We start from the raw sequence: 13,175 nt of genomic DNA, 5'->3' as shown, positions 1-13,175 counted from the left end.
CTCCTGGTCACCCTGTGCAAGTCACTCAGCGTCTCTGAGCCTCCGTTTCCTCATCTGTACAAGGTGAGTGTGCTATCTCCCAGAGATGCCGGATGGGTAGAAGCCGGAGGCGGCTGGTCCTCGAATGCCATTGCCTGGGCCTCCTGCTTTCCCTTTCGCCGCGGGCGGTCACCCGCGCCCCGGGGGAGGTATAAGGTGCCGGCTCTGGGCAGTCCCTTCCCTTCCTGGCGCTTTATCCTGCCGGTTCGCCCACACGCCCCTCCCTCCCAGAGACGGCGACGTGGGAGGGGGCTTTGGGCGAGGCGAGGCCCAGGGGCTGCAGGTCAGCTCCCGGGGGTGCGGTCCCGGCCGACACTGGATGCTGCGGTGTCAGGTCCTCCCGGAAATGGACCAGCTCTGCCCACCGCCCCCACTCCGCTCTGCGCCCGGGGCCGCGGCCCTGCGGCGCCCTCTGCTGGCTGTCCGGTGGGGCTGGACGCGCACGCCGTGGATGGGGATGAAAACTGGTCCGGCTGCCAAGAAGAGCAGTCTGGGAACACCTCATAATGCCAGGACGAGGTGGCCGAGTGGTTAAGGCGATGGACTGCTAATCCATTGTGCTCTGCACGCGTGGGTTCGAATCCCATCCTCGTCGGCTTGTGGTTTCCACACCCTGCCCCAGCTTGGGCTTCCCAAGTGGCAGCTGTGGTTTTTAAGGGGAAAAAAAAAAAAAGCGTCTCCTGCAATCAGGAAGATCCCCTGGAGGAGGGCGTGGCAACACACACTAGTATTCCTGCCTGGAGAATCCATTTCCCTCCGCAAAGGCAATTAGTTCCCCTGGAGGAGAGCATAGCATGGCAACCCACCCTAGTATTCTTGCCTGGAGAAGGCAATTATTTTTACCAGCGTCTTGTATGTCCTCCCAGAGATAGTCTGTATAGAGACAAGGAGATATATATATATATATATAAATTTGTGGATGTTAATACCTACACCCCTTTTTATGTAACACAAACGGGAGCCTATACTTTACCTACTTGCTTTTACCTCTCAAGTAACTGCATCTGCATGTCTTCAAAGTTGTTCCATATCTTTATACTTAGCTCCCGTAACCCCTTGCAGGGCTGTAGACTCTTTCATTGTGTGGATTATACCACAATCACACAGTTTATCTAACAAGGGGACTTGTGATAGGCATTTCGATTAGAATATAATTTTTTGCTACTACAAACAAGGGGGCAATTTCAGTGAATGTCTTGTATACACATCTTTGACCTGAAGTGCAAAGATATCTTATAAAAAAATATTGAGGGATTCCTTGGCAGTGGTTAGGACTCCGGGCTCTCATTGCCCTGAGGGTCTGGGTTCAATTCCTGGTCAGGAGACTGAGATCCTGCAAATCATTTGACATGGCAAAAAAAGTTGTTGATACATTTGTCCAAATGTCCTCTAACAAGCTTAAACTAAATTATACTTCCACCAGCAGGGAGTTGGGGGCCCTTTTAAAAACCTGGTGGAGGCAGGGTGTTGTCAAATGTTTTTTTAATCTTTTTGCATCTGATAAGGGAAAGTGAGATCGCCTAGTTACAATTTGCATTTACATGACTGGGGTGGAGCATTTTTCGAAGCCTGTGTCCTTTTCCTTTTCTCTGGGTCCTGAACTACATCTCTGTCATTTAGTCACTGATCTGATGAACTTCCTAATCAATAATAACTCTTTGTATATTAGGCCAGCTGACCCTGTTGATTAGATCATTAACCGCTGAGTGGATCAATCAGAGAGTTAATCTCGGCTGGGAAGAAGACATTGTCCACGAAGAATTCAATGAGTGGATCAAGGCTCAATCTCCACCCTTACCCTTGATTTAAAAAAACAAAACCTCTTGAGTATCTTCCACCTGCCTAGACACAAACAGTGACTCAGCCCTGAGCCTGACTCAGAAGTCACCATCTCAGAATACAAAAGGGTTTCAAGGGAAGTTTCTGGGTCCAAGTCTATTGGGCGTGGCCCAGAGCTGGGGGCTCCAAGATGGATAAGCATTTTTTTGTTCCCATTTGCTGAGCACCTGCTGTGTGCCAAGTTCTGTGCGGGAGCTTCACCCACTTAGTGTCCCGTTAGCATCCCCAAGTGGTATTTGACACTCTTGGGGAACAGTTAATACATCACAGTGCAGACAGATTAGCCATCTGTCAGAAAGGAGAAAACTCTAGATGTAATGGAGTGGAATCACATCAAGACATGAAGTGATAAAAAGCCAGGTGCAGAACAGCATGTACAATGTGATGCCATTTGCATAAAAGAGGGAGAAATATGTGAGAATTTCTTAGAAATACGGAAACAACCATTGGCAGGAGAGCTGGAAACTGGTCTCCGGGGATTGTCTCTGCGGAGGGGATCTGAGTGGCAACCAGGCAGGGGGGGAGAAGAAGGTCTATTACATGCCCTTTCCTGTGTCTTGAAAATTTTTAAAAACATTTGCAAGTATTAACCTCATTAATTTTTAATAGGGTAGCAAAAGTTGTCCATCACAGATGATCTGTTAAATACATCAGTCCAATCAACAGAATACTTTGCAGCTGGCAAAACCTCAAATCCTGTCTGAGTATAGAGGGCCTCCCAGGCTCCCATCTCTTTCATAGGAAAAGTCAAAATACTCACGATACCATGAGGCTCTGTGGAACTGGGCCCCTTGTGGCCCCTCTGAGCTCACTTCCGGGATGAGGCTGCAGCCGCAGCGGACCACCCCGGCCTGAGAGACCTGCTCCAGCCTCCTGCTCCCTTTCTGTGGAGTAGCTCCCCCGGGGACGGCCACCCAGCTCACCTCACCTCAGGGACGTCTCCTCTGGCACCGTGTCACCCCCCTTTGCCCTTCCCCAGTCTCTCACACTCCTTACCCACCCACCCACCCCGGTACTCGACACATATCTGAGACCCTGTGTATTTTGTTTATTTTGCTGATTGTCCGTCAGACCAGAGGGTGGCAAACAACAGCCCCCAGGCCAAATTCAACCTGTGGTTTATTTTTGTATGGCCCTTGAGCTACAAATAGCTTTTAAAAAAAGAAACCACTGGATGGCCAGGGAAGTCCACGAACAGCTGTTAGAAACCTTTTATCGATTTGAGGAAAGGGAGCTCCATCCAGGCAGGAAGGATCTGTCTGGTTCACTGCTGTGACCTGAGCCTGGTTTGCAGTAGGCGCTCAATAAATTTTAGCTGAATGAATGAACGAACTGATAACCTTTTAAGTGAAAACAAAAAGTTCAAGTGACCAGAATATTTCACAGGCTGCCTGCTGTGCAGAAGTTAATAAATAATACCTACACATAGGCCCACCCAGACTGTACAGTTAGACCCGAGAATCTGATTACGCCTGAGGAGGAAAGCAGACAGGGGTGGGAAGGAGACTCTTTTTCTCCAAACTGTTTTGTTTTTTTTTTTAATTATTTTTATCATTCTTATTTTATTTATCTTTATTTTTTTGGCCATGCCATAAGACATGTGGACTCTTAGTTCCCTGATCAGGGACTGAACCTGCGACCCCCTGTGTTGGAAGCATGGAGCAATCCCTCCAAACCATTTCTGAAGGGTATGAATGTTTTATTTCAGACAAGAGCAGGCGGATTCGGGGTGGTATGCCTGTAGACTCAATGTCTATTTCAGATGTATGTCACCATTTCAATAAAATACTTTTTCATGAAAAAAATTCAACCACAAAACCCAGGCAAATTTTAACTGCGTGCCGCTGAGACCTGGTTTCTTCATCTAGTGAATGAGGATAGTAAGTAGGGTGGCCAGCCAGCCCCGCTTGCCCAGGACTGCGGAAGTTCTGGGATGTTCCTGGACACCCAGTAAGAGGTGATCTCCCTGGTTAGAAGGCAGTCGTCTGAAGCCTTGAGGGTGGCAGGCAGATGTGTGGGACTGGGTGGGGCCCTGAAGCTAGACGTCTCTACACCTGCCGGGCCAGCCCCGTACCTGGAGGTCCACTGACGCTCCAGACCCGACGCGGGGCCCTGGGGTCTCACGAGGGTGCAGTGCGCATCTTGCCCGGCTAATCTCGGTGTGTTTGCCAGGGGGCAGCCATCCATTATCTCACGGAGTATCTGGAGCACTAATTTGCCTTGGCAGCCTCGCCCCTCAGACTGCACTGATAGCAGTCCTGTTATCTCCACTTCTGGGCAGAAGGCTGAACCTGTTTCCAGGAAAAGCCCCAGGGCTTCCTCTCTCCCCACCTGCAACCACCTGAAGACCTTTGTGCATCTCTGGACTATTGAGAGTGGGAGATACTGCCAAGGAGGGGAAAGTGAGAACAACCATGTCCTTAAGTTAAAGGCTCTCGGCTCACAAGATGCTACCTAGCCTGGGGCTCATCTCCCCCTCTCCCCCCACTGCTTACCTGCTCCAGCCTCTGTGGCCTTCCTGCTCCGTCTTCACACAGGTTCTTTCCCACAGCAGGGCCTTGGACTTTGCTGTTACCTCTGCCCAGAACGCCCTTCGTCGGATCTTCCCAGAGCTGTTCCCAGCTCATCCGTCACCTCAGAAATGCTCCTGTCATCGCCCTCTGCCCCTGCTGCCACACGAGCCCATCTGGACGCCCCGGCAAGCCCTGAGTGCTAGGCAAGGTTGTCATTGTTCAGGTCACTAAGTCATGTCTGATTTTTTGTGACCCCATAGACTGCAGCCCGCCAGGCTCCTCTGTCCTCCACTAACTCCCGGAGTTTGCTCAGATTCATGTCCACTGAGTCAGTGAGGCTGTCTAACCATCTCAGCCTCACCTGTAAAACAGGCAAGATTATCAACCCCATTTTACAGATAAAGAAACTGAGGCTCAGAGAGGTGACATGCCAACATGCTCAAGTTACAGTGAGCAAGCAATGGAATGTCCCTGGCTTAGTGGGTTAGGATTTTATAATAAACCAGCCAGACAGAAACAAGCCCCTGCGCCCCTGGAGCCCACAGGTGAGGGGGGAATCTGCCATCCTGAGGGACCCGGGTGAGTCAGAGTGAGACCCCGAGGGAACGCACGCTGAGGTCACAGGGACGGGCAGGTGAGAGAGGGAAGTGAGAAGACATTCCCGGCAGACGAGTGCTCCAGGATGTGAGGGTAGTTCAGGCGGCAGAGGCTCCGGGCTGAGCGAGCCCCCGGCCCCTTGGGTCCACTCCCCCAGGAAGCTCCAGCCACCGTGGACCCGAGAGCAGGCACGCTCCGGCCTCAGCAGCTTTGCATGTGATATTCCCATTCTGTAAATATCTTCCCCCCAGGTGGCCCTTGCAGTTCTCGAGATTGCCAGTCTTTTTTTAAAATTAGAAATGTCCAAATGGGAGTTTAGAAAACTGTGGTCTGGGGACTCGCCCGGTGGTCCAGTAGCTGCGATTCCCCACTCTCAACGCCCAGGTTCCACCCCTGCTCAGGGAACTAGATTCCCTCATGCCACAACTAAGTTTGTGTGCTGCCACTGACGATCCTGCGTGTTGCAACTAAGACCTGCTGTAAAAAAATAAATACTTAAAAAAACACTGTTGTCTGTTTTTAATATTTGTATTTAATATGTTAACACTTTAAAGACATGTACACACACCTTTGCAGAGCACAAAGCTGGGGTTCTGCCTGGCCCTACCCACTGTGGTTGTGTAATCCTGAACAGACCCCTTCTTTAGAACTACAACCACCAGGTAGATTGGGAGCTAAAACCTGAACAAGCCATCTCAGAAGCCCTCCTCGCAGGCACGTGTATACAGACACACACACGCCCTCTATCTTGACTTCACCTTGCTGTTCTCACTGAGTCTAGAGATAGGGTTGCCAAACAAAACACAGATATCCATTGAAACTAGAATTTACGGGGTCTAGGATGGTTATGCACACACTGCTACAATTAAAATGGATAAGTTACAAGGACCTACTGCATAGCACATGGAACTCTCTCAGTGTTAAGTGGCAGCCTGGATGGGAAGGGGTTTTGGGGGAGAACGGATACATGCACATGTATGGCTGAGTCCCTTCGATGTTCACCTGAAACTGTCACAACACTGTTAATCAGCTTTATGCCAAAGTAAAAACTTCTAAGTGTGGAAAAAAAAAATTAAAAAAAAAAAATTTCACATAAACCACAAATAAGCTTTCAATATCAGGCTGACGGGACAGATTTCTTGATCTGAAATTCAAAGTTAACTGGCTCTCTAGTATTTTGGGGCTTCCCCAATAGTTCAGTGGTAATATCCACCTGCAACGCAAGAGGTGCAGACCAGTTGGGTTCAATCCCTGAGTCGGGAAGATCCCTTGGAGAAGGGAATCTCCAGTATACTGGAGAAGAATACTCCAGTATTCTTGCCTGGGAAATCTCATGGACAGAGGAGCCTGGTGGGCTAGAGTCCATGGGGTCGCAAAGAGTCGGACAGGACTGAGCATGCACACGCACAAAGGGCTCGAATTTTTATTTGCTAAATCTGGCAGCTTAGAGACTGGCTCTATAGCACCCAGAGTACCGTCCCTAACCAGTTTCCCGGTGGTGATGGGCAATCCTTTGCTCACCGGGAACGACAGTCCCGTGAAAATCCTTGCACAAAGGACGCTGACCTCACCTACAATTGTATCTATGGGGTGTGTTCCTAAGAGTCGCTTAGTCACTCTCTGCCTGGATTCCTGTGGCCAGGATGTCATGGCCTCCACGCCTTAGACCCGCTCCCTGTCTCCTCAGACAGCAGCCGCCTTCCCTCTCCCGGGCTCTCCCTCGAACTTGCGCTTTCTCCTTGTCTCTCCATCTGTCTCTTTCACTCTTTCTCTGGGTGTCTCTGACTCTTCTATCTTTCTGTCTCACCTCGTGTACGTTTCTTTCTGTCTCCCTGGACTCTGCCTGTCTCAATCACTCCCAGTCTTTCTCTGTATTTCTGCCTCTCTCAACTTCTCTTCATTCTATTCTTCTCTATATAAAATACTCAAAAGCTTTGAATTTTTTTTTCCCTCTCTCCCTTCTCGCTTTGAATTTTTTAATAAGGAAATTAAAACCATTGTTTATTTTTAAATTAATTAGTTTCAACTGGAGGATTACTTGACAATACTGTGAAGATTTTTGCCATACATCAACACGCATTGGTCACCGGTACCCACGTGTCCTCCCACCTTGAAACCACCCCCGACTTCCCTCCCCACCCTATCCCTCTGGGTTGTCCCAGAGCACTGGCTTTGGTGCCCTGCTTCATGTAAAGCTTTGAATTAAAAAGAAATTAACTTGGCTGCATTGGGTCTTAGTTGTGGCTCGAGGAATCTTCACTGCACCCAAGATCTTTTCGTTGTGGCCCCCAAACTCTCCAGTTTCGGGATGAGGGTTTAGCTGCTCCATGGCAAGTGGGATCTGAGTTCCCTGATGAGGGATCCAACCCGTTTCCCATGCATCAAAAGGTAGATTCTTAACCACTGGACAGCCAGGGCAGTCCTGTATATAAAGTACTTAGATGAGTGAGCAAAGATATATTTGGAAGGATGCTCACTGTAGCATGGCCCATAACATAGCTGTGAAAATTAATAAAGGGTTATTGTTGTTCATTTGCTAAATCTGAATGATTTAGTCTCTTTGCAACTGCATGGATTGCAGCATGCCAGGCTTCTCTGTCCTGCGCTATCTCGTGGGGTTTGCTCAAGTTCATGTCCATTGAGTCAGTAATGCCATCTAACCATCTCCTCCTCTGCCACCCTCTTCTCCTTTTGCCTTCAATCTTTCCCAGCATCGAGGTTTTTTCCACTGAGTTGGCTCTTCACATCAGTGGACCAAACCTCACTAAAATGGAGTTGGGAGGCCAGAAAAGGGAGCTATCATGCATATACCACTAGGAGTCAATACAGACCCCAACAGGAGATGTACCTTGCATCTGTGGTAGGAATGGACACTATTTTACTACTGCCAGCAGGAATAAGAAAGATTATCTCCTTACTTGTCAACAGCTTGGCCACTGAGAGACTGTCACAATGCAGCCAATGACACGACACTGTCCTTCAAGCTCCCAGTTTCCTCCAAGGGCCTTTTTGTTTATAACAGCCCCTCCCAACTTCCCCTTCTCCTCTGTAAAAGAGTTTCCTCTCCTTTATTTTACTGGACTTGCATTGAGTTTGCCACCTGTGCATGTCCCAAGTTGAAATGCTTTGCTGTTCCTGAATAAACTCATTTTATTGGTTAAAAACAACTGATTGTGTTATTGTTTTAGGTTAACAGAGTCAAACTGGAAACCTAAATAACTCACTGATAAATAAAAGTAAGGCCCATCCTCACCAGGAGGGTCATGCAATCATTTAAAAAAACACCACAAAAAAAATAAATAAATAAAAATAAAAATAACACCACAATGACAGGAAAGATGTTGAGAGAGAAATCGTGGAGTGAAAAGTGCAGGTTATAATATATATATAGACAAGAAGGAAAGCATTCACCTATTTTAAGTTTCAACTTATGAAATATGACCCAAGGACATGTATTTCATTATTAAATGATCACTGATTGACTGTGGGGTGGGATGAGGAGTGGTTTCCACTTTCTTTTTTATATTTTTCTGCTTTACCTGTCTTCTTCTATTTTCTAAACAATAAGCATTATAGTTATTTTGTTTGTTTGTTTAAGGGGACCCTGGTGACTCAGTGGTAAAGAATCTGCCTGCAATGCAGAAGATGCTGGAGATGCAGGTTCAATCCCTCGGTCAGGAAGATCCCCTGGAGGGCACGGCAACCCTCTCCAGTATTCTTGCCTGAAGAATCCAACGGACAGAGGAGCCTGGTGGGCTACAGTCCCTCAGGTCACAAACCGTCAGACACGACTGAAGCAACCAAGCAGGGATTATAGTTTATAACACTGTACATATTTGATCTTTATCATTTTATGTATTTATACACAGGGGCACACTATTTTTTTCTGAGCCATTTGAGAGTAACTTGGAGACATCATGTCCTTTACTTCTATCATTTTTGGGCAGCTGCTCTGCATGGCATGCAGGATCCTACTTCCCTGACCAGGGATTGAACCAGTGCCCCATGCAGTAGAAGCAAGGAGTCTTGACCCCTGGACCACCAGGGAAGTCCCATCACTTCCTTTAAACTCTTCCACGTCTTATCTCCTAAGAACAAGGACATTCTCTTATTCGACTGTGGCGTAACTCTCAAAATCAGGAAATCTCACACTGATAAAATACTGTTACTTTTCCACAATCCCTATTCAAGTGTTAGCGATTGGTCCGTAAACATCCTTTAGAGCAACCTCCGTAACATCAAGGATCCAACCCGGGACCATGCAGCACTGTAGCTGGTTGCAGCCTCTCTGGTCTTCTTCAATCTTGACACTTCGGAAGAGGTGGAGTTGTTTCATAGACTGTCTCCCAGTATGGATGACTTGCCTGATGTTTCCTTACTGTGTGTGTGCTCAGTCACGTCTGACTGCGACTCCAAGGATCCTAATCTACTGGCTCCTCTGTCTGTGGGATTTTCCAGGCAAGAACACTGGAGTGGGTTGCCATTTCCCTCTCCAGGAGGTCTTCCTGATCCAGGGATCAAACCCAGGTCTCCTGCGTTGGCGGGCGGATTCTTTACCACTAGTGCCACTTGGGAAGCCGTTCCTTACAATTAGACTCTAGTTAAATGTTTTTTCTGTCGGGACTCTCAGAAGTGCTGCATCCTCCAGTGTGTCCCATCAAGTCACCCGTGATTTGTCCCATTATCAGTGATATTAATTCTGATCCCTTGGTAAAGGAAGGGTCTGCTAGGTTTCTCCACTGCAAAGATACTAATTCTCAGTATTCACTTTTACTGATTTATTTTGCTGCGCCATCTTAGTTGTGGCACATAAGATCTTCAGTTGCGGCATGTTAAGATCTTTAGTTGTGGTATGCAAACCCTTACTTCTGCCATGTGGGATCTGGTTCCCTGACCAGGGATTGAACCTGGGCCCCCTGCGTTGGGAGCATGGAATCTTAACCACTGGAGTACCAGGGAAGTCCCAAAGTTAGTAATTTTTCCTTTGTAAATAATTTGGGGGGTGATCATTTGAAACCACACAGTCTAGATGATTTATATAAGCAGAATTTTTATAAGCAGAAAAGACTTTACATCATTCAAGTCTTGCAACCTGTAAGAACTGAGCTTGCCCACCCGATTCTAACCATCAACGGAGCGGCTGCCCTAACCCAGCTATTATACAATAGATGTGTTGTAAGACTAGCCCGTCTTACAAGATAGAATTTCCTACACTAGCCTAAGGATGGCTTCCCAGGTGGCTCAGGAGACCGGGGTTTGATCCCTGGGGCAGGAAGATGCCCTGGAGAAGGGAATGACAGCCCACTCCAGTATTCTTGCCTAGGAAACCCCATGGACCGAGGAGCCTGACAGGCTGCCAGAGGGTCGCAAAGAGTTGCACAGGACTGAACCTAACACTGGGAGCCTAAGAATGCACTTTACCTGAGGCTCTTCCTAAAAGAGAGATACCTAAGCCCCACCCACACCAGCCAATCAGCATCTGGTAAGGGAGAAGCCTGAGAATCTACTGTGTAGCAACGGCCTCCCATGTAATTCATATCTTCAGGGCAAGTTTGGGAAACACTTAATAGTAGTGTTTAGTCATCAGACATTTACAGCTGACTCTGCACATGGACACCACCAGATGGTCAGCACCGAAATCAGATTGATTATATTCTTTGCAGCCAAAGATGGAGCTCTATACAGTCAGCAAAAACAAGACCGGGAGCTGACTGTGGCTCAGATCATGAACTCCTTATTGACAAATTCAGACTTAAACGGAAGAAAGTAGGGAAAACCACTAGACCATTCAGGTATGGCCTAAATCAAATCCCTTATGACTACACAGTGGAAGTGAGAAATAGATTTAAGGGGCCAGATCTGATAGACAGAATGCCTGATGAACTATGGACGGAGGTTCATGACAGTGTACAGGAGACAGGGATCAAGACCATCCCCATGGAAAAGAAATGCAAAAAGGCAAAATGGTTGTCTGAGGAGGCCTTACAAATAACTGTGAAAAGAAGAAAAGCAAAAAGCAAAGGAGAAAAGGAAAGATATTCCCATTTGAATACAGAGTTCCAAAGAATAGCCAGGAGAGGTAAGAAAGCCTTCCTCAGCGATCAATGCAAAGAAATAGAGGAAAACAAAAGAATGGGAAAGACTAGAGATCTCTTCAAGAAAATTAGAGATACCAAGGGAACATTTCAGGCAAAGATGGGCACAATGAAGGACAGAAATGGTATGGGCCTAACAGAAGCAGAAGATATTAAGAGGTGGCAAGAATACACAGAAGAAGTGTAGAAAAAAGATCTTCATGACCCAGATAATCATGATGATGTGATCACTCACCTAGAGCCAGACATCCTGGAATGTGAAGTCAAGTGGGCCTTAGGAAGCATCACTACCAACAAAGCTAGTGGTGATGGAATTCCAGTTGAGCTATTTCAAATCCTGAAAGATGATGCTGTGAAAGTGCTGCACTCAATATGCCAGCAAATTTGGAAAACTCAGCAGTGGCCACGGGACTGGAAAAGGTCAGTTTTCATTCCAATCCCAAAGAAAGGCAATGCCAAAGAATGCTCAAACTACTGCACAATTGCACTCATCTCACACGCTAGTAAAGTAATGTTCAAAATTCTCCAAGCCAGGCATCAGCAATACGTGAACCATGAACTTCCAGATGTTCAAGCTGGTTTCAGAAAAGGCAGAGGAACCAGAGATCAAATTGCCCACATCCTCTGAATCATCGAAAAAGCAAGAGAGTTCCAGAAAAACATCTATTTCTGCTTTATTGACTATGCAAAAGCCTTTGACTGTGTGGATCACAATAAACTGTGGAAAATACTGAAAGAGATGGGAATACCAGACCACCTGACCTGCCTCTTGAGAAATCTGTATGCAGGTCAGGAAGCAACAGAACTGGACATGGAACAACAGACTGGTTCCAAATAGGAAAAGGAGTACATCAAGGCTGTATATTGTCTCCCTGCTTATTTAACTTATATGCCGAGTACATCATGAGAAATGCTGGGCTGGAAGAAGCACAAGCTGGAATCAAGATTGTCAGGAGAAATATTAATAATCTCAGGTATGCAGATGACACCACCCTTATGGCAGAAAGTGAAGAGGAACTAAAAAGCCTCTTGATGAAAGTGAAAGAGGAGGGTGAAAAAGTTGGCTTAAAGCTCAACATTCAGAAAACTAAGATCATGGCATCTGGTCCCATCACCTCATGGGAACTAGATGGGGAGACAGTGGAAACAGTGTCAGACTTTATTTTTGGGGGCTCCAAAATCACTGCAGATGGTGATTGCAGCCACGAAATTAAAAGACACTTACTCCTTGGAAGGAAAGTTATGACCAACCTAGATAGCATATTAAAAAGCAGAGACATTACTTTGCCAACAAAGGTCCGTCTGGTCAAGGCTATGGTTTTTCCAGTGGTCATGTACGGATGTGAGTTGGACTGTGAAGAAAGCTGAGCACCGAAAAATTGATGCTTTTGAATTGTGATGTTGGAGAAGACTCTTTAGAGTCCCTTGGACTGCCAGGAGATCCAATCAGTCCATTCTAAAGAAGATCAGTCCTGGGTGTTCATTGGAAGGACTGATGCTGAAGCTGAAACCCCAGTACTTTGGCCACTTTATGGGAAGAGCTGACTCATTGGAAAAGACCCTGATGTTGGGAGGGATTGGGGGCAGGAGGAGAAGGGGAGGACAGAGGATGAGATGGCTAGATGGCATCACCGACTCGATGGGCATGAGTTTGAGTAAACTCCAGGAGTTGGTGATGGACAGGGAGGCCTGAGCGACTGAACTGAGCTGAGCTGCTGGGGTGAGGCCGAGCACTGCACGGTCTCAGGAATGAGCAGCGAAACAGCAGCGGCACTGCTGCTGCCCTTCAGTTGCTAAGTCAGACTCTCCTGCAACCCCATGGACTGTGGCCCACCAGGCTCCTCCGACCATGGGATTATCCCAGCAAAGTGCTGGAGTGGTGAGCCATTTCCTCTTCCAGGGGATCTTCCCGACTCAGGGACGGAACCTGAGTCTCCTGCACTGGCAGGCACATTCTTTACCCCTGAGCCACCGGAGAAGCCGCTATGCTGCACCACGGACTCTAAATTACTCACCCTTCCCAGCCTCTACTCCACCATCTGTGTAATGGGAGTGCTATCAGCACCCCTCCTGCAGCGCTGGAAGAGGATTC

At 47.4% G+C, this 13,175-nt stretch overlaps 1 non-coding gene across 1 annotated transcript; it reads left to right on the top strand.

The window, feature by feature from the left end:
- Positions 1–552: 552 nt before the first annotated feature.
- Positions 553–634, top strand: TRNAS-GCU (transfer RNA serine (anticodon GCU)). Its single transcript has one exon. It is a non-coding gene; the product is annotated as a tRNA-Ser (tRNA).
- The last annotated feature ends 12,541 nt before the right edge of the window (positions 635–13,175 follow it).

This window comes from Dama dama, chromosome 23, assembly GCF_033118175.1.
Source record: "Dama dama isolate Ldn47 chromosome 23, ASM3311817v1, whole genome shotgun sequence".
Classification (NCBI taxonomy): Eukaryota; Metazoa; Chordata; class Mammalia; order Artiodactyla; family Cervidae; genus Dama; species Dama dama.
The sequence above is the reverse complement of the archived record's forward strand: the minus strand, read 5'-3'. Positions and strand labels throughout refer to the sequence as shown.